The sequence below is a fragment of the Thunnus albacares genome, chromosome 1 (genome assembly GCF_914725855.1).
Source record: "Thunnus albacares chromosome 1, fThuAlb1.1, whole genome shotgun sequence".
Classification (NCBI taxonomy): Eukaryota; Metazoa; Chordata; class Actinopteri; order Scombriformes; family Scombridae; genus Thunnus; species Thunnus albacares.
Window position 1 is genome coordinate 30,455,749 of NC_058106.1, and position 25,582 is coordinate 30,481,330.

Consider the following 25,582-nt stretch of genomic DNA (forward strand, 5'->3'; position numbering starts at 1 on the left):
ACAAACAAACCGGAGGCTTCATGACAAACACACATTTTCACATTTGATACATCTCTCAATTTTGGGGTCACAATTCAATTAGAGTTCAATACCAGAACTGTTGCATGGATAAAACAGACCGCTCTTCTTCCAGGTACTGGCTGCCTACACAGAGTATTATCAGAAACAACTAGAGAATTGACAAACAGGAACATCAAACTATAGATAGTTAGCTAGTTAGTTGCTAAAAACTACTCAGCTCTGTGACCACTGAATCTAAATTTCATTTGATGGTCTTCTCATATAATCTCTAATAATCTTGCTTTTAATTTGACAAGCTTACATAATTAATTTCTAGTTGACATTGTGAGTGTATGTGATGTGTTATTGTGTGTAGCTTTGTATTTTGTATAATGTGTCCTGTGTGTTTTTTTGCTTTGTACTGTTCGTTATTGTGCTGTTATATGTTTTATTTGTAAAAAGGGACTGCAGATGAAAACTAGCTTTAAAGCTAACTCTGGTGCAGTTCATCAAATGTTAACATTTATGTTTAAAACTGTACATTGTCCCAATAAATACAATACAATAAAAAATTCTCAAATATAGAAGAGTATTCAATTTGTCATTGGATAAGAGACAAAGCAGAAACAGCCTCTTTTCATGCTAATTTACAAAAGGTTAAATAATATATGCACTCTAAAAAGGTAATTGAAGCTCCTGCTTATTACTGATTCATAATGACCTGTCAAAACTGATAAAAATGAAAAGATCTGGAGTCATCCTTAATGTGTTCTGCGCTGAAAGAATACAATACTTCTACTTTCATACCGGTCTAATAATATAAAAGAAATGTGCACACTAAAAATCAGGACACTGCCAAAACAAAGACCTTTTCTTCACCTCTGAAAATGACTCATGCATTACTTTATGAACCTCTTATCACAGCAAAAAGGGATTCTGTTACCAGAGTTAAATCACTGAGCTACATTTTAAAAAGACACAAACCTGGAGGCCCTAAACTAGTCACCCATGCTAGGGCATATTCTCCCTAAGCACCGGCCCCATGCCAACGTCTCCCAACTCTCAAAACATTAGGGTAATTTTCACACTGGATTTGTGAACAAAGAGGGCTTCAGTGGGCCTGCATCACATGCTGAGAGATGTGTTGTGGCTGTCACAAGTGTTCAGGAATATAGACAGTAAATTCAGCTGTTTTTTAAATAGGCGCTTTGCATACATTTTAGGGGCTCTGTCTCTCCCTTTTTGTGCATGTGAAAAAAAAAAAAACGCTGGTCTGAAGCGGCGACTTACACCGAGATTGGGTGCAGCTGTTTCCTCCCATACAGGAACTATTTTTCATTTGTGAATTCCTCAACAAACATACTTTACCTCTGGCATCACAAGATACTCACCCTCCAGATAGACACATTTTTCTGAGCCACCTCTTGCATTTGGGTATTTAATCATGGTAAAGAAAAAAAAAATCACGGTATGAGCGACACAGTTGAAAGCTGAGGCAACAAAAGCTAGCAGGCTCTGGGGAGGCAGGGGCAGGTGGAGTCAGTGCGCAGATGCAACATAAAACACAGGAACTTGAAGCCTGACGCTTCTCTGAGAGCCACTCCTGTTTTGCACTCCAACTCTGAACTGGAGAAATAGGATGAGAGGATAAGGCTTGGGAGTGGGAGGCAGCAAAGGCGAAAGGAAGCCGAGATGAAAGTAAATACGAGTTTGGAAGTTTTTGGAAGCTGAGTAAATACCCTTGGTGCCTGTCAAGACTCTGTGGTGCTCTCTCTGTAGTGAACTCTGCTTTCATGCTTGTAGGCGATGAAAAAGCTATAGCATCAGATTCCAGCAATAAGTCACAGAAGCAGAAAATAAATATATATATATTTACACACACACACACACACACACACACACAAACACAACCTTCAGCAACAGCAATAAACCAGTTAAGGCACAAGAATTATTCATTATCTCATTTAGTATGCGGAAGCTGAAACTGTAAACTTACAGCCACCAAAGTGGAGACCACATGAGACTTCATTAACCGCTGATAATTCATTTTGCTGCTAGCTTAGAGTTAAGGATTATCATACTGTGTTAACCTTGATTTTTTAAAAGGAGTAGCCTAAAAAGGAGGCTACAACTAATGATCACTAATATTTTCATTATCGAATCATCTGCAGGTTATTTTCTTGCACAATCGATTTCATCATTTGATTGACAAAAAGTCAAAAAACTGTGAAAAAAAATGGCCATTACAAGTTCAACCAACAGTCCAAAAACCTAAGACATTTAGTTTACAATGACATAAATAGGGCTGCAATTAACAATTATTTTCATTATTCTTTATTTTTTCGATGAATCAATTAGTTGTTTAGTCTATACGTCAGAAAGTTTTGAAAAATGTCGATCACTGTTTCCCAAATCCCAAGATCTCCTCAAATGTCTTGTTTTGTCCCGACCAACAGTCTATAACCCTGAGATATTCTCTTTACTATTATAAAGGACTAAAGAAAACAAACTATTTACATTTGAGAAGCTGAAATCAGAGAATTTGGACTTTTTCTTCTTAAAAAATGTATCCAAACAATTAATTGATTATCAAAACAGTGATCGATTTAATAGTTGGCAACTAATCGACTAACTGTTGCAGCTTTAGATATAAAACATAGAAAAGCAGCAAATCTTCACATATGAGAAACTGGAACCTGTTTTAAAAATGACAAACGATTAATCAATTATCATAAGAGTTGCCAATTATTTTCTGTCAATCAGCTAACTGATTAATCGACTAACTGTCAGCTCTAGATTGGAGCAGATCAGTTTAAACCAAATATAAAATAAACACAAATCAATATCCCCTATTTTTTTACCTCAGAGTCAAAAATAAAGAGCCGTACCTATTGTGCAAGCAAACATATAGCGTATTGTGTCTTTGAACAGAGGACGGACACTCTTGCAGACTGAATACAGAAAGTCAAATGACACGAGAACACGTCCTACCAGCTTCTGTGTATCTGACGAACAGCTCTGAACTTGTTAGTAGCACAGACACCTCGATGTGAAAAAGGAGAGGGCTGTGCCCCAGCTGCCTTTCACATGAAGACAAGACTTGCATCTTCAGAACCTTGTTAGTTCTCTGAAAAGGCCACCGACTAGTTTGGAATATTAAGCAGCTCGTGCTGTCGGAAATCAAAAGGATTTTGGAAGAGAGTGGGAAGCTTCAAAAAGGCTTTGATGGTATATATCGCTCAATCTCCAGCAGATATGACGGGATGAAAAAATAAAGACGGGAACAAAGGGCGTCTGAGAGAGGAGGGTGGTAGAGGTTATTCTCTCTGAATTCTGCATATGCATATATCATTATTCCTCAATCAGAGTGTCTTGCTCTTAAAATGTCAGGACTTTTTCCACTGAAAAAGGTAAGAGAGAACGGGCAATACAGAAATAGAAAATAAAGAGGAAAGTGGGACACCAAAATGTTTCAGGTCATTTGTCATAACAGCCACACTCAAGTAAGATAAATGCACTTTCAGTAATGTCCAAATTCTGACCACATTTACAGCATTAATAAGTAAGTTACATGTCAGCACTGTTCTTTGCTATAAAGCACGGCACCATTGCTTTTTTTATACTCTGTATGGAAAAGAATGCAACTTCAAGATAAGGAAAACCAAATGTAATGAAATTTTGGAGGATTCAAAACTCTCTTTTGGTTTACGGTCTGTCCACGGCTGGTAGGGGAACACTAATGAGAGTTTTAGTTGGAGAGATATTGTGTCAGTATGAAGAAAAGAGGGGAGCTATGATAGGAGCAGAGTAGAAACCCTTGCTATGATTTCTGTGTGTTTCACTCAATGCCCTCTAGACAAATCTACGGTCAGATTCCCGATGAATATGATGAGATCACCAGTGGTCTTTGCAAGAATCCTTACAGAAACAGACAGGTCCCATTCAAAAGACTTAAAGGCATGAATGCATACTTTGTTTTTTGTTTTATTGGCGTGACGCTTAGCCAAACACGTTGCTTTAATAACTTGCAGTGAGAAAATGAGCCATCACTTTGTAAAGAGAGTAGATTTAGCTTGATGTGTCCTTCCTTTCACTCACAGGAAAATAAGTTGGTGCCCTTGAGGAACGCTTTAATCCAGATGAAACACCTCAGACTTCCATATTCAACTTGAGGAAGAAAGGTCAAGACCTAAAGGCAGTTAATCATGCTAGAAATAATACAGCACACAGCAGAATCTGTTGTGAAATTCAATATGTAAAGCATCAAACTACAGAATTATCCAGAAATGTCAGAAGTCTTTAGGCTATCCAGCAAAATCCTAGAACATGTGTGGCAACGGAGAGAGGAGCTGTCCAGAGGGAAAAGTAAAAACCTTGAGGCCATGCAGAAAAAATGGCTCTTTCTAGTTGACCTTGTACGTAGTCTTTTCTATATTCTGCAAGGTTACCTATAAGTGGCCCTTCCACACAAATTAATACTCCAGTCAGGGCAGCAGTGTGCTGCCAATCTTCTGTTTTCTTTCTTCCCTGTAATTGCTCTCGGATAAATCCTTCAACCTCTCTCCTTAGCTCTTAGGCCAGTTTCTTCTCTTCCAGTTCACCCTTACACGATACGTATTTCTATGGTCACATGGGAATATCTTAAGTGCATTAAGGCTATTAAACTAGTGTTTGCTTGTAATTTAGGTAATCCGGGAATGTCATCTCTCCATAAGCATCTATCAGCTTGTAATGCAGCTTCTAACCTAGAATGTGTATGTGGCTCGGCTGCAACGTTCGGACCTTGCCGTGGTCCAAATGTGTTTCAGAGGTGGTACAGTTCAATCTAGAGCTGCAACGATTAGTCAATCAAAAGGAAATTAATCTGCAAATGTGAGAATTCACTGCTTTTTTTTGCCTTATGTTATAGTGAATTGAGTTTGTGACTGTCAGACAGAACAAGAAATTTTATGACGTCATATTTTGCTGTAAGATACTGGGATGGACATTTTTTTTACTGTTTTGATGCTTAACTAACTAAACAATTAATTGAGAAGGTAATCAGCGGATCAGTCGATAATGAAAATAATCATTAGTTGCAGTCCTGTTTCAATCAGTCTCCTTCTTTGTATGTTAAAACCATGATTAGTGAATAATTGTGAGAGGAGAGCTGAACAGACAAAAATAGACCAGGGCCAACCGCATAAAACTCTCTGCATGCACAAATACAGAAAATAAACATATGCATTTCTATTTGTATTCCTTTTGTAAATCTCTAATCATTGTGAAATTGCATGTGTACGAGCCCGATTTAAACTCCCAGAGTTTGCCATAAATGGCAGTAGACACGCCCTTTTATCACATTTGCATATCAATACTTCTGTCTGCTGCAGCAGTTTTAATGAATGAAAAGAACAACAAAATACGTAACAATTTCACCAGTAGTGTCGAATTGGTGAACAGTTCCAGAGCAGCTGTTAGTACAACCATTACACACGGCTACGCCTATTCATAGTGCTCGTACTATCGCACATCATTACTTCATCACATGTACCCTTAAAATCATTATAGCAGTCATATTTCAGTCATCATAATCAATTATCAGTGAGGTAATGAATGATTTATTTTACAGAGCTCATATTGAAACAGACTTTTCAAAGTCGTTCATATTTAAGGGAAAATCATTTCCATCTATCGTATCGCCTCCAGCTCACTCTTGAAAACGGTGTGTACACCTGGTCTGAAGTAATGAGTGAGACGCACGTATTCTCCCTGCATTTATAATACAGTTTTATGTGTGGGGAAACAGTGTGTGCATGGCTTTGTGCGTACGCATTGTTCATGCACATTCAATATAATTGTTTGAAACTTCACTCAAGGTTTGACCCTTTCCTGCTAGCTGAAGAAAAAATAAGAGATCTACATTGTGTTGTTTTATTCTAAAGTAAAAAAAAAAAAAGATGATAACATCACAGAGTTGTGCTGCATGTCTATTATTACTGCAGGTGGGAACATTAATTACTGCTAGCTGAAACCTTCTATTGTAGGTAATGATGCAAAAGCACAAAATTATTCCAAAAAGGTCCACTGAACAAAACATTTAACAACAAAGAAAACACACCTTGAGTTTTACTAAGTGACACCTGTGATTGATTCCTTTTTTTTCTTATCAATAGCTAGCCATATCTATGACAACACATTTATATGTACAGTACTTTTTCATCATATCACCGCACACAAACAAGGCACTCCTGCTGCTTGTACAATCACTGAGTCCCTTGCACATTAGATGGATAAAGTGGGTTGAAGATATGACATTGAGATAGGCATGGCCCATCAAATTCATCATTGCTAACAGGGCTGTCAGAGCTGAGCTGAATGAGGAATGTGCTACTCAGGAATGGGTATGCAGTAGGTATGAGCTTTGGAGGGACAGAGGAGGGGAGACATGTCTATACTTTGATGGTATAGCAAGGCCTATTTATTCATCTGCACTTCCTCATATATGTGGAGCTCTACAGAGACAGCAAATTCACTCCCTTTTCTGTCGTCAGCATTCCCAGAGCTTCTAGACTTCTGCAGCATTCATAATGAGAAGGCGTAACTTGAGTCTCATGCAAAAAACGATCATGATAGCTCATATAGTCCCCTAGATCCAAGCTCAAATTAACTAATACAGGTTGCTCACTGGTATATGAAAGCAAATATAGCAGTTACATGCCGTTTGACAGAAACTGTGTAAGTAAAGGAAATACTTTGAAAGACCTCTACTGGAGAACTGGCTCAAACATTACAAGTAACTGAACTTCCACTCTATATTTTTTTTAACAAGGAACAAACTGAAGGCCACTAAATTTAACATTAGAGAATTACCTGCAATTGACTTAACAGATATGGAGTCTTGAAAAGGATTTTTCATCTCTTTTGAAGCCAATATCGTTCTGTGGGCCTGATAAACTAACTATCTGCTCATAACTTCAAGAAGAAAGTCAATTTTACATCTGAACTCCCGCTCAGACCTAATCTCTTCTATCAGGCACCAGGCAGCACTGATTTACACCATTCATCTGAGACTTAAAATGGGAATAGGACTTTACTCACTCACTAAATGTTTAATATTATTTGTGCTCCTAAAAATGATTCAGATCATCAATCCATCTGTCTACACCCGTGTATCCGGGTCATCTAACCTGCTCATCTTTGTAGACTGTAGCAAAACTAATTTTGTGGCGGTATTTGAGAAAAGTTGTCTGAAATCGACCGGTTAGTTCCAAACTTAAATATGCTTTGGTTTGCCATTTTGAGCAGAAGCTCATTGGCAGAGATGCTGCTGAAATTATACAAAAAAAATATCCTGTTCATTTGTCAGAGGGAAGAGAGCAATTGAAAGTAAATTAGCAAGACTACAGCTAATGTGTTATTACAAAACGGTAAATAAATCAACTCATTTTACAGACATCAGATAATTAGATGAAATCAGATAAAATATCCCCTGCCTGTTTAGTGATTTAAGTTGGGAGGTTTTTTTGACAATGTTAACTCTCATTAGCTGATTAAAACAATTCTAACAGATTACACTTATTCAAATCAATAAAAGACCTAAAATAGTGAGGGAAATAATTTATCATATTTAACCAGCACTGCAGCATAAGTCTGTTAATAATATACAATACAGAATAGGGATACAAAAGTCAAATGTAAATTAAATGCAGATTGTGTAGTATGTTTCTGGGCAAATGGAAGTGAATTATATGAATATGCAAAGAATCTGTCAAACACAGCGATAGTTAAATATGAAACTAATCACAATGTTAATATCAAAAGCCTATGGCACTAATATTTGCAAATAGAAGATATTCTGACATTAACTGGCAATAGGAAGAGCACAGGTGTAAATACTAATAACATTAACTATGGCTGAATTCCATGTAGCCGTGCCGGTTTCTGTGTCCTGGTATTGTGGATGCTGGCTCACTGTCAAACACTGTCATGACTTACTGGGACAGATGGACAGAGCCATCGTATATGTTATTAGTAACTCCTGTGCTTTTCCTACTATGACGAGTCAAAATACTGTGAAAAATATTAGAACTATCTCCTCTTTTCCATTTGAATTATTTTAATCACATGACATCTTGGGACTCTCACTTCATAAAACATTAAAGAACAGAGTACGCAGCCCATGATTATAAATGTACACTTTCAGCGCCATGGGGCATTTATAATGGTATATGTCTAATTATTAACAGCTGTGTTACATTTAGTTGTGCCAGAAAGCTATAGGAACTGGAGTGGCAAACAGCTTGGCTAGCTTTACTGTAAATCAACTGACAAATGAGGGCTCTTTCGACCGCAAGTAGTTTATCTTTATCTCAAGCACTGGGATGTTACCAAACATCCACGAGAGAGGCTACAATTGAAAAAAAAAAAGTAGAAAACAAGTGCTGAGGAAGCAGTTGCATTGGCTGCAGCAAAACACTGCTGGGACATCCACTAGCTTAGTATGTCGAGCCAATCCAATAAAGACTTAACAGGTCTCTGGGGCCAAGGTCGCGCCTCCTACCTCAAAAGAAGGAAAACTTCATTTGCAAGCCTAATCAAGTGTGAATGTCACAGAGGCATAGCAGAGGAGGGTCGTGGAAGGCTAATTTTGCTCAGGGAAAATGAGAGCTTCAGAGCCTCCCAGTTTTGCAATATTGGAAGGTGTCGAGTTGTAAAGATGGCTATTAAAACAATTAACTAAGACATCCTTTATCCACACTCGGTAGTAAGAGTGGATGGCTCTTATGAGAGTGAATGTAAAATGGCAGCCAAGGGACATTTCACTACACAAGCAGCACCAAGTCCTTCAATTATAAAACTGGATGGAAAAGAACTCCTTCATAAATACGATAATCATTTGTAAGCATAAATTGTTATTCTGGGCAATTACTAAGGCAACATTAAAACACACTTTCTAGGCCCTGTTTGGGCACAGGGCCAAAACGTGACTGTTCTCAACTGAGCTGGACATCAGCGTCTTAGCGCCTAGAAAAATGCAGGAGTCATTGTTGTTGGGAGGTTTTTACTCCTCTGCTCCCATTTCTAACATGGATGTAACAAATAAGGGTTACTGTTTGGGCTGTAATGTAGTTCAATCTTCCCTTGCAATATTAATCAAATATTGACACAAACTCAACACTTTGTGCTGGTACTTCTCTATAAAAAGCCTTTTATGTATGACGACTTGCTTTATGTTTTTTTGTTGATTTTTGTTCCTAGTGATATGTCGGTTCAGTTTGACTCTGGCTTGTGGATATTATGCATGAATTAAGTAATGGAACAGATGTTTTGAGTAAGTAACACACAATTCAGCCTGATGGTGACATGGGTCAACTCTGACCAGGCTCTGAATGGGCAAACACCATCATAGACCACTTGGATTAATATTTAGTCAAGTAGGATATTTCAGTGCAAATACGCTCTATGTGTAGACCTCACCATATTTCCTTCAGAAAGTTTCATTTTCTTTTCTTCTATTTTATAATTAAGGGGTAATTCCAGTTTTATTTTTCAACCTGGGTTTATTCTCATAATTGTGTTCATTTTGACTGTGGCATGTTAATGTTGCCCATAAAGTAGATCCCTATGGGTTTAGCTACAACCCTTACCCATAATGAAAATAATCAGTGGCTGCAACCTCACAATTATGTGAAATTAAAGTTTATTTAGAAAGTGTTAGGTGGATCGTGCTGCCTGTCCAGATATTCGTTGTTTTGTGGAGTCCATGTTTACTAAATTTCTACTGTAGATGAGTGTGGCAAGTACAAAGTTACTTATAGTCACAATGGCAACAATTATGTGAAAATACTTGAATTTTCCTTTAAATCTCTAATAAACACAAAGCAGGATAAAAAAAGTCAATGGCAGACACACACTCTATTGGCTCAAATACCAACAACCAAGGACAGGAAAGACAAATAGCATGTTTGTCTAGCCGGTGCCAAGATAAGTTTTTGTGCCTCAATTCCATTATGGACTGAAACTGTTTGAACAAGAGAATAACACAGGAACTCTGCAGTGAGTAAAAAAAACTGAAGTGAGAAGCATTCAGTTTGTTAGTATAACACAAGGAGTGTTATTAACTTTGGTTGCAGAGAGCACAAGATCAGAAACAACATGGTGGCATCTCTATTCACTGATATTGAACGCAAGAGACGATTCTGGCTGAGAGGAGTTGCATTATTGCCAAATTTCTGGTGTATGAAGGGGCAGGGCAGTGGGCTTCTTGGGTTTGGGTACTGACGCTGTGACAGATAGGACAAGAGACAAAGGCACAAGCCCTCCACACATGATCATGAGCCAGCCAACCAGAGTATTTTGCTCCCTGCAGAGTGTTACAATTCCTTGGAAAGCCTGTTTGGACCCACCAGCTCTTAATCCTGCCTACATCTACGATACAAAGTCAGTGTTACAGCCACATTTTTCTGAATGTCTTGTTCATTATAACAAAGTATGGTGCATAATGAGACGGGGGGCATAGGTCCATATCTGATGTCTGCGTGCTTGGGGGCAACTGGGGCTACTTTCTTTTGTTGTAAGGGGAGGCTGGCGGTGCCTGGGGGAGGGCTAGGCCTCCAAAGTATGCAGACATAAGCTGTCTGTGTTGCCTTTGAAGCAGGCCATGGTTGGCTGTGCTTTAAGGGTCACAGGGCAAGGGTTTACAACATCCCACAGAGAGGCTGGACTCATCCAACCCCCTCAACCCACTGCCAAGAATTTACACAGAAGGGAGGATATCGGGACAAGAAACATGTAGCTCAAATGCTGAGAGAAGCAGCCATTATACAGTGCTTGTTGGGCTGTGAACTTTTGAGTCTTCTCCATTTCAGAATCAGAATCAAAATCTTTATTGGCCAAGTATGTTTACATCCAAGGAATTTGACTCTGGGTTAGTGGCTCTTAACGTTCTTACAAAAAATAACATAATTTTTGGAAATATTCACAAGGAATGACTATCTACAGGTGAAACCGCTTCTGTGAACTGTAAACAGGATACAAATAGTGCAGAGAAGAGTGCACAGAGTGCTGAATATTAAAGTACAACTAACTTTCAAACAGCAAAGGTTTACTGATTACCAAGCAGTTGATTAGTTTGATTATAATATAATTATAGTTCATATCAACAACACAAGACAGGCCTAAATTTAAAAGGGACGTATCCTGCACACTTCCAGGTCTATATTTATCTACTGGGGCTTTACTGGAATATCTTTGCATGATTTACAGTTCACAAACTCCTAATTTATCTTAGACTGGCCTTTTATGCAGCCCCTCAGGTCAGCCTCTGATGAGCCCACTCTGTTCTGATTGGCCGGCTTCTGGAAGCGGCATCTCAGCAGACTTCCGGTGGCTCCGGAGGCAACGTAAATGAACAGTAGTTGTGGGATTTCACTTTTTTTTTTCTTGTTCTTTACTCAAAATGGAAACTTCTCAAATACATCCGTACAAATGGAGCGTTCAGAGCAGGCTGAAGCCCTGGTTTTTGAATTTCAGGGAGTATTTTTTACATATGTTCACCTCAAGTTGTGGAACTTTGACTCTGTCTAACATAAATATCTGACATGATAACAGTACAAAAATAACTGCATATGTCTGCTCTAATCAATGTGCTGAAACTATTGTTTGTAATGGAGGAGCAAACTTGACCTAAAATGATGAGCATTCTTTTCTGAGAAAATCCCTAAACCACCAAAGAGCTGCTACTTGCTAGGGAAAAAAAAGAAATCTATACTGAAACCCTGCAACACTCTTATACAGGGGTGGAGACTATATCATGGATACCTGCCATCTAATGCCAGGATCAGGCTTCAGTCTATCAACCTGATAATGGCCTGACCCAACACACATGGGGCATCTGGAACACAAATGAGCATTGGGCTCAACAATTTCTTGTTTTATCTCATGTAGTGTGTCTTACTGGAGGACAATCTACACAGCTGATGAGACATAAGACTGGGGTATCAACATTTTTATGACGTCTCTCACCGTATTTGACAACTTTTACAATGTTTTATGTGATGCTGAATGAAGGAGATAAATGCTCTTCTACTCTAAACATGGCAAATTGAAAGAAGGATGATGGTGATGTACAGTGAAGTCGATCCCTGGCACCTCCTCCACCTCATCTATCGTCATGCGAGTCATGTAAGAGGCAAGCTAATGGTTAATGGTCAGGGTGGCCATGCCTCTTGGTCAAGAATGTATGACTCCATGATTTCCTCATCTGATAAATTTCAAAAGACAAAAATGTTGTGAAGTCTGAGCTCAGCATAATACAGTCAAAATGTCCAAATGTTGAACGCTTGTGAGACCAAACATGAACTGCATAGAGAAGCCAAATGATCATTAACACCAGTGTTAGATAACCATCAGAGGCACTGCAACAATTCCAGTGACCAGGGATTTTGCGCTTCAGGGGTTCAGGCTCTAGGAAGTGTCACGCATGCAGCCAAAACAGAGCAGCCCTTTGTCCATTTGCCTATTATTCAGCACCATAGGACAACCTGGCCTTGCCTGCATTAGAGACAAAAGTCTCAGCATGAGCAAGTTCAAGGAGCTGCAGCTATGGAGCTGACACAAACTGACTACCACCATCCTGTAGGAAAGACATCTACGTCATTTAGGCAACTTGAAGAAAAATAGAATAACAGCTTGGAATCCGTCACTTACAGGTAACTATAGCTCTCATTCATTACTTGGAACAGGTGCTATTGTGAGGGAAGCTTCTCCACCAACAAATACAAGGCCACGTTCTTTTTATTCTTCTTTCATTCAAGTTGTCTTTGTGCTCTGAGCCCTGATTACTAAAGGTTTGCTTTGTAGGATTGGTGAGGCTTTATGCGCTGATTCACATTTAAAAAGGTATACACTGTCTATATGTTGTTTTTTTCCCTATAAAACAATGTACTCATTAAAAATGATCCCTCTCAATCATCCCTTATGACCCACTAGAAGTGTGTTTGTATCTGCAGAGATCCTGCCCTCTGCCTGTATCTTCTTATTATTTTTCTGTGTTTGGGACGCTTCTGGGCATCAACCTGTGGGCATTACCATGTTCCCACAAACTTTAGACCTTTGTTAATTCAAAAATGTTGTTGTTGTTTAAAAAAATGACATCACTGGAAGAATGGGACGATTGTCCCATCTGGCTGGCTATTCAAAAAATGCGGGGAACTGCCTGCACAGGTCATCAGACAAAGAAAAAGAGCTTAACAGAAGAGGCTGTTCTTGGTGTAAAATGGATGTTAAACTGTCCTGTTTTGTCGATATCCAACATCCAATCAGTAGGCTATTCAGCACAAGTTAATCATGCAAACATTCACAACAGTTTTGACAGCTTTCCTGTTGATGGTGGGATTTGAAGAGTAAGAAAAAAACCTTGAAAAACAATTTTCTAGTAAACTTCTCAACTCCAATAATTCATTAAAAAAACTGTTAAACAACTTGCTAAGCTTTTTAAATTTATTTAAAAATCAATAGTCTGAATATAGATATAAGCATACATATCTCATAAGTTTGTAATTATGGCACACTAACAAGGCTCGATAGAACATTTTCAGCTCGACAGAAAATTAATCTGCAGTATTTTTGGTAATATAACGTTAAAATAAAGGTCAAACTTTCTCTGGTTGCAGCTTCTCAAGAATATTTGTTGCTTTTCTCTGTTTTATATAATAATAAACTGAATATCTTCAAGTTTCGGACTGTTGGTTGGACATTTGATAACATCACCTTGGACTTTCTGACATTTAATAGACGACACGGTTGAAAAACTCTGCTCATTAATCAATAGTTAAAATAATCGTTAGTTGCAGCCATATATTTTACCACTGTAAAGTTCATACTGAATGCGGAGGACACCAAAGAACAATAAAACGAAGAATAATGTTTGAATGATTTGGCAGCGTTATCTTTTTTTGGCTGCTGGTGGAAAACAGATGGGAAAGCCTCGAGAGTGCGAGAAAAGCATCGCCACGCAGACCTCTCCTTTAAAGCTTAATTAAGATGATAAACACACTCCAAAAAGAGGTCTTGTAAACACAGATGAAAATAAATGTTACATTTGCTTTCTAGCTTTCAAACAAGAACAAAAAAAAAAAAAAAAACGTGTTTCATCATCTAAAAATGTATTAATTAGTTGATGACAATAGACAGAAAATGACCCTTTTTACAGTTTACAATTTACAGAAACCAACACAATAAGGAGAGACAAAGTACTTACATTAGCAGGCATCTTATCACTATGGCAGTTTCTACTAGAGCCAAGCATGAAATATGATAAGCATTGTTAGATCAGTACCATCAGCTGGCCGAAGAAGGGGAGGATTTATACTGAAGCTGAAAACAGTTTGCTGCTCAAAAGACACACTTTAACTGACGAGCTACGCAGTGATATATGCTTTAGAGGTTCAAGCTGAAGACAGACAGTTGTCATGCAGACATCAAAATAATCTCTCTATATAAATAATAATATAAACAGGCCTAGACTGAGCGGGTGAGATCACAAACAGCTTTGCGTTACAACGACGCAGATGGGCTGCGTTTGCAGGGGTTATGTTGCTTCAGGTCCTGGTGAGAAGTGAAATACTATCCATGAAGTCCAGTTTGATGAATAAGTCTGTGAGTTTGAAGGTTAATCAGATGCCAAAACACAGCACAGTTGTCTAGACAAGATTTTACAATGCTTGGAAGTTATCACCATAATTATTTCATGGATGACATTGCGTTGCAGCTAAAGTGGAGCCAGTGGAGCCCAGATTTTTTTTCTCTTGGAGCTCTATGTGTCGGTGCCCCCGCTGTATCACCGGACTGTCGAGTCAAGTCAATTTTTATTTGTATAGCCCAATATCACGAATCACAAATTTGCCTCAGGGGGCTTTACAATCTGTACTGGCATACAACATCCTCTATCCTCAGACCCTTGATTAAGATAAGGAAAATCTCCCCAGAAAACCTTTAATGGGGGGAAAAAAAAAACGGAGGAACGCTCAGGAAGAGGAGGGATCATCCCTCTTCAAGGAATGTGCACAGGAGCAGCCATTCAAATGAATGACATGACTGCATTTTTTCCACGTAGAGCTAAAAGTCAGTCTGACTGCAGCCTTAGACCTTGCTGCTATTGATCCTTGTTGAAAAGGCATGTCCAGACTCGGAAAAACCTTATACTTAACAGCATAATAATAAGGAACGATATCCTTTATAAGCAGCTGCATAATTCATATCCTGCCGGTGGATCAAAGACAGCCAGCAACGGTATCTGGTTTAAGGATAGCAACTTAGCAATTACTAAATATACACGGCACAGAAGTGGACGGAGTGGAATTTGGTTTCTACTTTGCTACCACTCTGCAGTTCGAGTGCCTGTTAAAACTTAAGAGTTCAAAATAAAAACACTATTAGCGTTTGACAGCTTCCTGTCCTGTGCACATCAGTGTTTCAAATGGACTAAATATTTGAAACTAAAAGAGAGAAGTTCAGCCACAAGGACACAGAGTGGAAAAATGTGCTGATTAAGGACACTCATCAGAGAAGAGACTGAAATGGCTTTGGAAGGACATACATCAACGATAAATCAAAGCAGAAAGAGAGAAAACTGCACTCCGCCAAATTCAGCAGATAGAACCAGATAGGACACTACGTTCAATATTTACTGGGGATGACAAACAGAATGGAGGGAATATGGGTTTAATATCACCACTATGACATGTTTAATATCACAGAATCGTGAGGACTTGTGAGGATACTGTGCAAGTAGCCTCTCCCATTGAAAGACATCAGAAACCATGTGAACGAAACAGCAACATACCGCATCTATGAGTCTCTGTGACTAATGCCTTTGTACGTGAAAGATAACACATAAAACAGTGTTATTGGATGATGTAACTTAACATTTAGAGGTACAGTCATCAACTCTTTATAAAGGAAAGTGTGTAAGTTCAAGTATGGTGTGTGTCTTACATACACAAGCCTAAAAAAACAACTCAAAATAAGATGTGAAATTCTAAGATTACACACTATAAAAGGAGTGAAATTGTGGTGATGAAAGTGGATAAAAACATCACGCTGTATGATGTTTTCTGTTGGTGGAGCAACTTTTGAAAAGGTACATTTTGCACCTCAGCAGGAAATTGCCTTAATGCATCTAAGAGGGGTGAATAGAGCTGTTGATCAATACCAGTGACTAAAGGATTACTTTGCCAGGTGCTGAGATTTATGGATTTCAAAGCTCTTTGTTTGGGTCTGAACTGGTTGCTGGCATTTCATGTTTCACTCAGAATCTCCTTCCTTCCTAATGAAGTGTTATTATGTGTTCTACATTTCATTGTGTTCATATACAGTACCAGTCAAAACACATTTTCTTGTTCGAGGGAATGAGAAAATGTGTCTGTTCCAAACTTTAGACTGGCACTGTATATATATATACACACACACAGTATAGACACAATATTTTGCAGCGTGATATACCATATTCTGTTTACTAGACATTTCTATCTGCTCTGTGTTCTGGTTAGCAAGCTGCCAACTTCTATCAGTGTTACTGCAATCTGCCACCACTCAAAAATAGCACAGAGTCACACTCTATGGAACAAGGTTTTGTTTCTACATCATTGTTAATGCATTTATGAATGCCTCTCCTTGCTACGAAACCAAACTCCAAACCACATAAAAACTTCTTATTCTTATCCTATTAATTAGAAATAAGATTTACTCCAATTCTGTATTATATGGAGATATTTTTAACTTCCCAACAGCCATCTGGTACAAACCTGTGCACTTTTTAAGCTGCTTTAGTCAGTATGTGGTTTTAAGTAGTAATTCTGCAAAACCGAGCTTGCATTTCTTATTAGTTTAAAAGGTTGCAACATGCAAACCGAGACACTCACACTAGCAGTAAAATGTTAAATTAAAATAAAAGTTGAAATAAAAATAAAAAATGTGTAGGTTTTACAGATTTACTGCTTAAACAACTTAACCCACTCCAACATGTTCTTATCAGATGTCTCATAATATTAAGATAGCACTGATTTTGAAATATTAATGGTAAAAAAAACACCTTCTACAGTACAACATAACAGTGGAAAATGATCTGGACAGTAAGAGAAGGTATGTTACGATCACCAGTCACACTGGAAATGTTGCATTAACTGCTTCTATATCATATATTTATTCATATGAAAACACAAAGTCATATTCATGCAGGTGTTTCATTTAAGAGTGTGAATATATGCAGAATGTGTGTATGGGTGTAAGTTCTATACGTTAAATGAGTGAAGATTCAGAGTGGGAGGAGAAAAAGAGGAGAGAGGGAGATACCTTTCTAGGTAAAGGCATACATGAAAAAAGTGATTACACACACAGTAACCTAACTACCATGAAAAATCTGAATTAGAAAATTTAACAACTTAAAAAAAAACTGCTCATTCAGAGAGTTTACATGGTTGACAGTAACCCGATTCAGCAAAGATCTGAATTTATTTGATCATTATGTTTATGTTTCGATGGATGTGTGGAAGCCAGCAGACAACATAAATACGTGAAAATTAATGTCTTAGTCATACCAAGAGAAACTACCGATCCTCACTTCCATCTTCCACCTCACTTCCCACTAGAGGAAGCTCTGCTTTGCATCCGCTTCACTTCGATGCCTTTCTGGTTCATGCGTACATTCAGAGCACCAAATGAGACCAGACAGCACCGGACAGCGAGTTTGAGAGATGGTTGCCAGGCTGGCAGCCGGGAAACAACAGGATGGTTTCAATAACTTCATAATTCACAATTGACAGTTTCTCTTTAATTACACCCCATATTTCAGAAATGGATAAATGATTCAGTTACATAAACATTAGATTACTAAGTTTAACTAAATTATCTTAACTAAGGCTCCACTGACTTGCTTTTTCCAGAGTTTTGACCCCATTGCACTAAAATTAGTAGACTGAACTTAAAGGTAAATTACAGCAGGTGGAATAATAAGTGTGTGTGGGGGTGTCCGCTGTTCAGTCTAGTGGATATATCTGCCTTTGATCTTGTCGTTTGCTCTCTGCTCTTTATTAGCTCTGCTTTGAATCTGAAGTTTTTGATTCTCTTTCATTTTGTGTTGAGTTGCTTCAACGTTCATACAACTCTGATTACTGGTGGTGGTTATACTCCACACCTGCTTTGAGATCCAGTGTATCCGGGCGACAGATGCAAAAAATGGTTGCCAGCAGGAGCAACTAAAAACAAAATGGTTGATGTGGTTGGTCCAAAACTGAAAACAGTTACTCTTGAACTCTGCCAGACATGCATGTACATGCTAAAATAAACATAGTGACTAAGCAAATATTCAGGTGGGTAAATCAGGTCACGCACTCACTGATTTTTACTGTGGTGTATATGTGAGATATTAAGCATTTACCATAACTGATTATAACCAAATTATTACTGAACACGTGTATACATGCATGGCCATACATAGACGTAGGCATGTGATTAGTACGATGGAATTTAGGGGAAATTTAAACATGTATCAGCTGGCTCTTAAGCAAAATGTTAAATATTTAAGGTATTTGGTAGTCTGCCGCTACTTGGTAAAGACTGTGGTGTAGTTTGAAATATGAAACTCAAATTATTGCAGCTTGCAGGGTAAACCTAGTGTACAACATTCATCAAAACCATTTGAAACTTGACCTCCCTAAACTGGGCATAAAAGAGAAGCTGTTCAACCCACTCCTTTCATTCAACTGGCTATTTGTCACCATAGACATAAGGTTATTTGTTGTGTTGAGGACAGATGAGAAGGCCTAGGACACACTGTAACACTGCTGCCTATGAGGAATACTCTTAATTCAGAGATCTGCAGGGTGCAGAATAGCAGAGATGGAAGCATTGCAAGCATTTGAATAAATGAAAATCAGCATATAATTGTTCTCCTAAACACTATGTTTATTCCCCTTCATCTAACTTCATCATTAAATCCTTCATCATTTACCAGGTCACTCTTGTAAAAAGAGATTATGTATCTCAAAATTGTTAATTAAGGTGAAATAAAAAAATAAATTGTTTATGGGAATTAACAGTGCTGTGTTGCCTTATTTCACATCGATGAGCGGAGTACAGATGCTTGTTACATCAATTAGATTACTCAGAGCGGTTTTTACTAGACGAGATGTCAAGCAATTAATAAGATAATGTATATTTTCTAAAGAATTTTTGTAAGAAGAACAAAAATCTCCCGCTATTTACCTGTTATGATGCCTTTCTGGGTGAACACTGAAACAGACTGATACAACAAAGATGCACCAATGAACACTATGACATCCTTCCTCCCTGTGGCCATTTTCATTTTGTTCTCTACTTGCAGTGTGATCACTCCTTCATGCAGTTCAATGTAGGGCTGCAACTAACGATTATGAATCTGTCGGTTATTTTCTCAATGAATCAATTAGTTGTTTGGTTTATAACATGTCCGAAAATGGTGAAAAAACGTTTCACAAAGCCCAGATTCAACCTAAAATTTCTTCTATTGTTCCGAGCAACAGTCCACAACACAAAAATATTCAGTTTACTGTCATAGAAGACTAAAGAAAAGAGAGAATTTGGACTTTTGTTTTTAAATGAATCAAAATCAATTATCAAAATAGTTGCCAATGAATTCAATAGATGGCAAATAATCAGTTAATCAACTAATCATTGCAGCTCTAGTTCTATGAGTGTTTTCTTTTTCATTTTCCATTCATACTGTATATATTTCTATGCTTGTAGAACATACAGCAAGTTATATACACAGTAAATTCTAGCATAGTAATACAGATGCACCTTTCTATAATATTTTTAGATAGTAATATTGCAAGACAGATACACCTTTCTGTGCAGTTTACACATTACTTGTAAGTACATATAGTATATTTCTATGATGTATATATCATTTCACAATGTATATCAAGCATCTTCAGCACAAACAAATTCCCTTGGGATGAATAATGATATATCTTATCTTGTCTATTGGACACTTAGTAGGGTATGGCCACATAACTCCAGTCAGCACCCTGAAAATAGCTTAACGTCAACTACAGCAGATCCTTAACAATGCACACTGTTAACAGCTGTGTAGCTACTAAAACAGAACAGGATTAGATTGTAAATGAGTGGTATGGATAGACAGTAACATGTGTGGTCAAGGTCAGTATCATCCACTAAGAAGTAAACTGTTATTGTTGTATCCCCAGAAGCACAACGGCACATAAGTGGTCGTTTACCTTCAGTTTATAATAACAGGACAGTGGTGGAAATGTGTGGCACTTGTGGGAGGAAATGTTGTGGGAGAGAGAAAAAATCTTTGAAGATGGGGAAGTTTCCGCACATTGCAAAGAGACATTATCTCAAAGCAACTATTCAGTGGCTACGGCTTGTGGGTGAAAACACGATGCTGAAGTTAGCTTCCGATTTGGGGGTTACGGGGAAAATTAAAGGAAACATATATAATGATATTTAGTGACTGATTCTTCGTTTTTGCACCACTTACACTTACAAAAGAGTGTAGCAAAAGCCTTAACACTGTTTAAACCCACTTTCAACATATGAATGTGAAAACAGCCTTCTAGTGTCAAACTCTGTACATACATCCAACTGAAGGAACAAGAAGAAAAACATTTTTGAGTGGAGGAGGACTTTAACTTAAGTTTCTCTGTGCTCGGTGAAAATCTGATTTTAAAGGGGTGGGCCTACGAGCAGGATTTGTTACATCAAAAATAGTTTGAAGCAATCCTGGTCCAGTATGCAACTTGCACATGTGTGATGTGGAAACTTGAAGTCTGCAGCTCACATACACTGAAAATGGACTTTTCAGTGAAGTAAGAGACATCGAATGTCCAGCAGTTACACTTCTGAAATTCAATATATTTACATATTCATTCATTCTGACACTTTTTATGAGGGAGATGGAGTAAATGCCATTTTAAGGCATTTAATTATACTTTTTTTTATTGTTCAAAGCAGAGTATTTAAAAGTCTGGAGTGGCGTTTTAATTTTTTCCTTTAACCCCGAATCGGCTGTTAACCTCAGCGCTGTGGTGAAAACATTTATTTACTGGAGACCAACTGGAGGCTAGCCACCCAAGTTAAGTTTGTCCAGTTTCTGACCAGGTCCAATCACACACACACACATACACGCACGCACGCACGCGCACACACACACACACACACACACACACACACACACACACACACACACACACACACAAACCTGTCATGGCTAACCTCATATCATAACCTTTCTAACAGGACAACAATATCAAAAGCTGTGATTACTGTTAACCAGCTAGCAAGTGAGCCCACAAACAGCTAGTTTATAATAAGCAGATGTGTCGTTAGCATACAAGCTAAGACAGAGTCAACAGTGAGCTTTGAAGTTCCTGCATCCTCCTCCTCTGGCTCCGTTAACACAAGCCGACCAGCTTGGAGGTTTTCATAAAGACCTGACGGGAAAGTGTTTCACCAGAGTAACATGTTTCAGGGGAAGAAACGGAGACAGGTGGGGTTTAAATGCCGCTTTGCTGGAAACAGAACTGTGAAGATATGAGCTAGCTCTGCATATGAGAGTCTGGACAGAGGAAGCCAACAAGACGTAACGTTAGCAGCCTTACCTGCAGGAGTAAAGGTGTGGTACAGCACCGGAGTTTGTTCACGGGACGCCGGCAGTAGTTGTTTTATCGGTTGGTCGGTTAGTTTAAAATACTTGTGGTTAACCTCAGGCTGAATCGCCGTTCAACCGGAGAGGACTGACTGACTAACCGACTGGGCTGCCTCGCAGCCACAACAGCGACTGACTTGAGCTCAGGATCTGCTTCTCACTGGGAAGGATCTTCGGTATCGCGAGATCGGGCAAAATCCCGGGCATATCCGCGAGCCAATCAAAATAGACCACTGGAGCTGAGCAATTGTGCAGTAAGTGCATTGTGGAAAAGACTGAAGAGGCAAATGTGATATATAAAATAAAATAAATATAAAATTATAGTGCTTTTGTGTGAAATCAGTCACTTATATAGAAATATAAGTGATATATAGATAAACCTGTATCTTGTAAGCTGCTCATAGTAATTTCTATCATGCACATCAGCAATTTATGCCTAAATTGCGCTCTGGTTAGCCTGTTAAGCGACACTGCCCCACCCTTAGGGCACTTTTTGTTTTTTTGGTTTTTTTTTTGTTTGTTTTTCTTGTTGTTGTTGTTGTCATTGTTTTGGTTGTAAAATTTAAAGATTTATCTTTTAAATGAGACCAGGGTTATGACTGTAATCAGAAGGGTTGAGGAACAGTAACCTTCTTATTTTGTGTACATTATTTTCAGGCTTGTGCACAAAAATTGGGTGCCTGTTAACAGTTTAAATGCCAACTGCATCTCGTTGTTAAGTACTTGTTCAATGACAATAAACATTAATCTAATCTAATCTGTATTGACTACAACACTGCAAATACAGTCTTTGTTGTACAATTGTACAAATACAGATAGTCATGGCCTAATTATATCAGTTTTTACAAAGTTGTATTTTCATGTTCTTACATTTTATTAATCTCATGTCAAAAGTACACTCACAATTTATGATTTCAAAATGTATTGCTATAGCAAATGCAAACAACAAAACAAAACACACCAATACTCTGCCGGTGTGGGTATGTGTTTGTATGTTATGTGATTTAGGTAAGATTGAAGATGAAGTCCATTTTAATTTTTTGCTCATTAGTAAAAATGTCCCTCATGATAACTTCTTCTCATTGGATGCACTTGCAATGTAAGTGAGGAGGGACAAAATCCATGGTCTTTCTGTGCAAAAATGTATTTCAAAGTTTATCTGGAGCTAATATGAAGCTTCAGCCGTCCAAATGAGTCAAATCAAGTAGATATCTTTCGATGTTACAGTCTTTTTAGTGCCAAAGTCTCTCTTTTTGTTACTATACTTCCACCGCAGCTCAACAGGGAAACACAAAGAGGAAACACAAAGAGGCAGATTGATGCTAAAAAGTCTGTAAATGTGGCAGATATCCACTTGATATGACTAACTCAGACTGCTGAAGCCTCATGTAAGCTTCAAATAAACCTTTAAATGCATTTTTGCATATGTGGACACACTGTGGATTTTGTCCCCCATCACTTACATTGAAAGTGCATTTGAAGGGGATCTTTTAATAGCCAGTACGAACAGGAGGAACGATTACAGTGAGGAAAACCTCTTTCAGTGTTCATCTGGGCACCTGACTATTGTTTTAAGACACACTTGAAAAATTGTCAACCTATCCTTTTCAGCTCTTTGGGTCCTCACAAAAAATATTCTGTCAAATTCAAGTACTATTATTATTATTTTGTTTCAGTGGGGAACAATTGTCTGATCAATTCAACAATCATCACAGTGACTCTTCCTCTTCAAAATGACTGTTGTTGGAAAAGGTAATGGCAGTTTAGATTGAGCCTGGCTAATTCCACCATTTTACAGCCACCTGAATGATGTATGGTTTTAGTCTTTCAATGTATTTCCTGGTATCCTGTCCTGTACAGTCCCTTAATTCATCATCCTTAATTGGATGAGTGTCCCTGCTGAGTTTTCGTCTTTGTACACATGTTTGAGTGGGTTTCCTCACCAGGCAGAGTGTAGTGCAGTATTGTGACTGGAATGAGGAAACACTGTTGAAATCCTCAAATGCATCACATGAAGTGCAATTTCAAGTTCTTTTTAAAATTCTAATGTCTTGCATAAGGGTGCAAGAGAGTATTTCAGCAAGGCTTAAATAAGTGAGACATTCCCCTCTCTTTGGCGTGCTGATACCAAATCTTATGAAATACTCTGTGAGAAAGATTAAAAGAAGATGATATCATCATCATCATAGAGATCTCAACACGTGCATGATGCAAGGTTGCAAAATCTGGCCTTTGAAAACACTGTGCAAGTGCTCTCACACTTTCACTGTAAGTGTCTCACATGCCCATGGCTGACTGGCAGTGATGCTGTAACAGAAGCTATAAGATCTTACAGTCCAGCATGCTTATTAAAACCAATACATATAGATTCATGTTAGTCTATTGGTGTTCTTTTTGGCACAGTTTAAAGGACGGGTTCACAATTTTTCTAGTCTGTCTTAAAACAACAATCAGGTGCCCAAATGAGCATTGAAATAGGTTTTTCTTGCCATAATCGTCCCTCCTGTTCATACTGACCATTAGACGATCCCTTCATGATGCACTTACAATGTACGTGATGAGGAACAAAATCCACAGTCCTCCTTCTGTATTTAAAACTTTATCTGAAACTTTATCTGAAGCTAATATGAAGCCTTAGCCATCCAAATGAGTCAAATCAAGTAGATACCTTTCAGAGTTACAGTCTTTTTAGTGCCAAAGTCCCTCTTTTTGTCACTGTACTTCCACCGCAGCTCAACAGGGAAGCACAAAGAGGGAATTTGATGCTAAAAAGACTGTAAATGTGGCAGATATCCACTTGATGTGACTACTTTTTGCACAAAATGACAGTGTGGACACACTGTGGATTTTGGCCTCCATCACTTACATTGAAAGCGCTTTTGAAGGGGGATGTATGAACAAGAAGAATGATTACAGCGAAGAAAACCTCTTTCAGTATTCATTTGAGCACTTGACTGTTTTAAGACAGACTTGAAAAAAGTGTGAATCTGTCCTTTAAGGTTAATGCTGCATGACTTCGGGCTTTTAAAGAATTCAAGCCTCATTTCTGTTTGTGCTCTACATGTTGTGGGCTTCTGCAGTAGAAAGCAATATTATTCCATATGTTCTCAATAAATAAAGCCATAAAGCTACGAGGAACTGTCATATTGTAATGTCTTATTGAGGCTCTTTTCAAGGTATATTGTTAAGCCACAGTACGTCGATGACGTGTTCTTTGAAGTCAGATATGAACTCAAAAATATGCATTTCCATTTTTCTCCCATTCTTTTTGTGATATTGTTCCTCTGTAGTCCTCTAAGATTCATACTGTATATTATAAAACAAAGAAACTTCTAGTGATATTTGTTTTCCCTAAAGCATTGTATGAAACTAACTGTGGGAGGACAGTCTTATGTGGAGCTTTATTTTCAGTGAAGTATTGTGCGCTAATCATATACAGGCTGCCAAGAAACTGTATATATAGTTATTAGAACTTCTTTTTTTACAGCTATATAAATAGCTACCTGACAGGGACAATGAACAAAAGCAAATGGACTGTTTTGTAATGAGAGGTTTTAGTTTCTAAATCAATGTAGAAAAAGTTCAACGGGACATTTCATTGTGACACAATAAATTTAAAGACCTGCAGTAAGTAGTCTCCTTTTACATGATGTATTTCAAACGTTATACTGTGATTTAGGAGAACTGAAAATCTAATACAAATATTTCTCTGTATTAGAATACAGAGAAACACACTAACTGCTGTACTGCATAAGATCATTAACAATAATGACAGGTGGGAGGTTAATGAGACTGAAAACAGATTGAAATATTAAGAAAATGTAACTTCACAGCTCATTTCTCCACTCAACATGCATACAGCATGCAAATCCAGTCATTCCCTTTTGTGCA

At 38.1% G+C, this 25,582-nt stretch overlaps 1 protein-coding gene across 2 annotated transcripts in view; it reads right to left on the reverse strand.

Moving 5' to 3' along the window:
• glceb (glucuronic acid epimerase b) overlaps positions 1-21,874 on the reverse strand; it is a 57,977-nt gene extending 36,103 nt beyond the window's left edge. The window contains exon 1 of one of the 2 annotated variants that reach the window (XM_044354537.1): positions 21,645-21,874. The gene's annotated coding sequence lies outside the window, so the exon portion shown is untranslated. Of the gene's footprint in view, positions 1-1,391; positions 1,518-21,644 lie in introns of those variants that run through there. The other variant, XM_044354544.1, reaches the window with a different exon arrangement.
• Between the last annotated feature and the right edge of the window lie 3,708 nt (positions 21,875-25,582).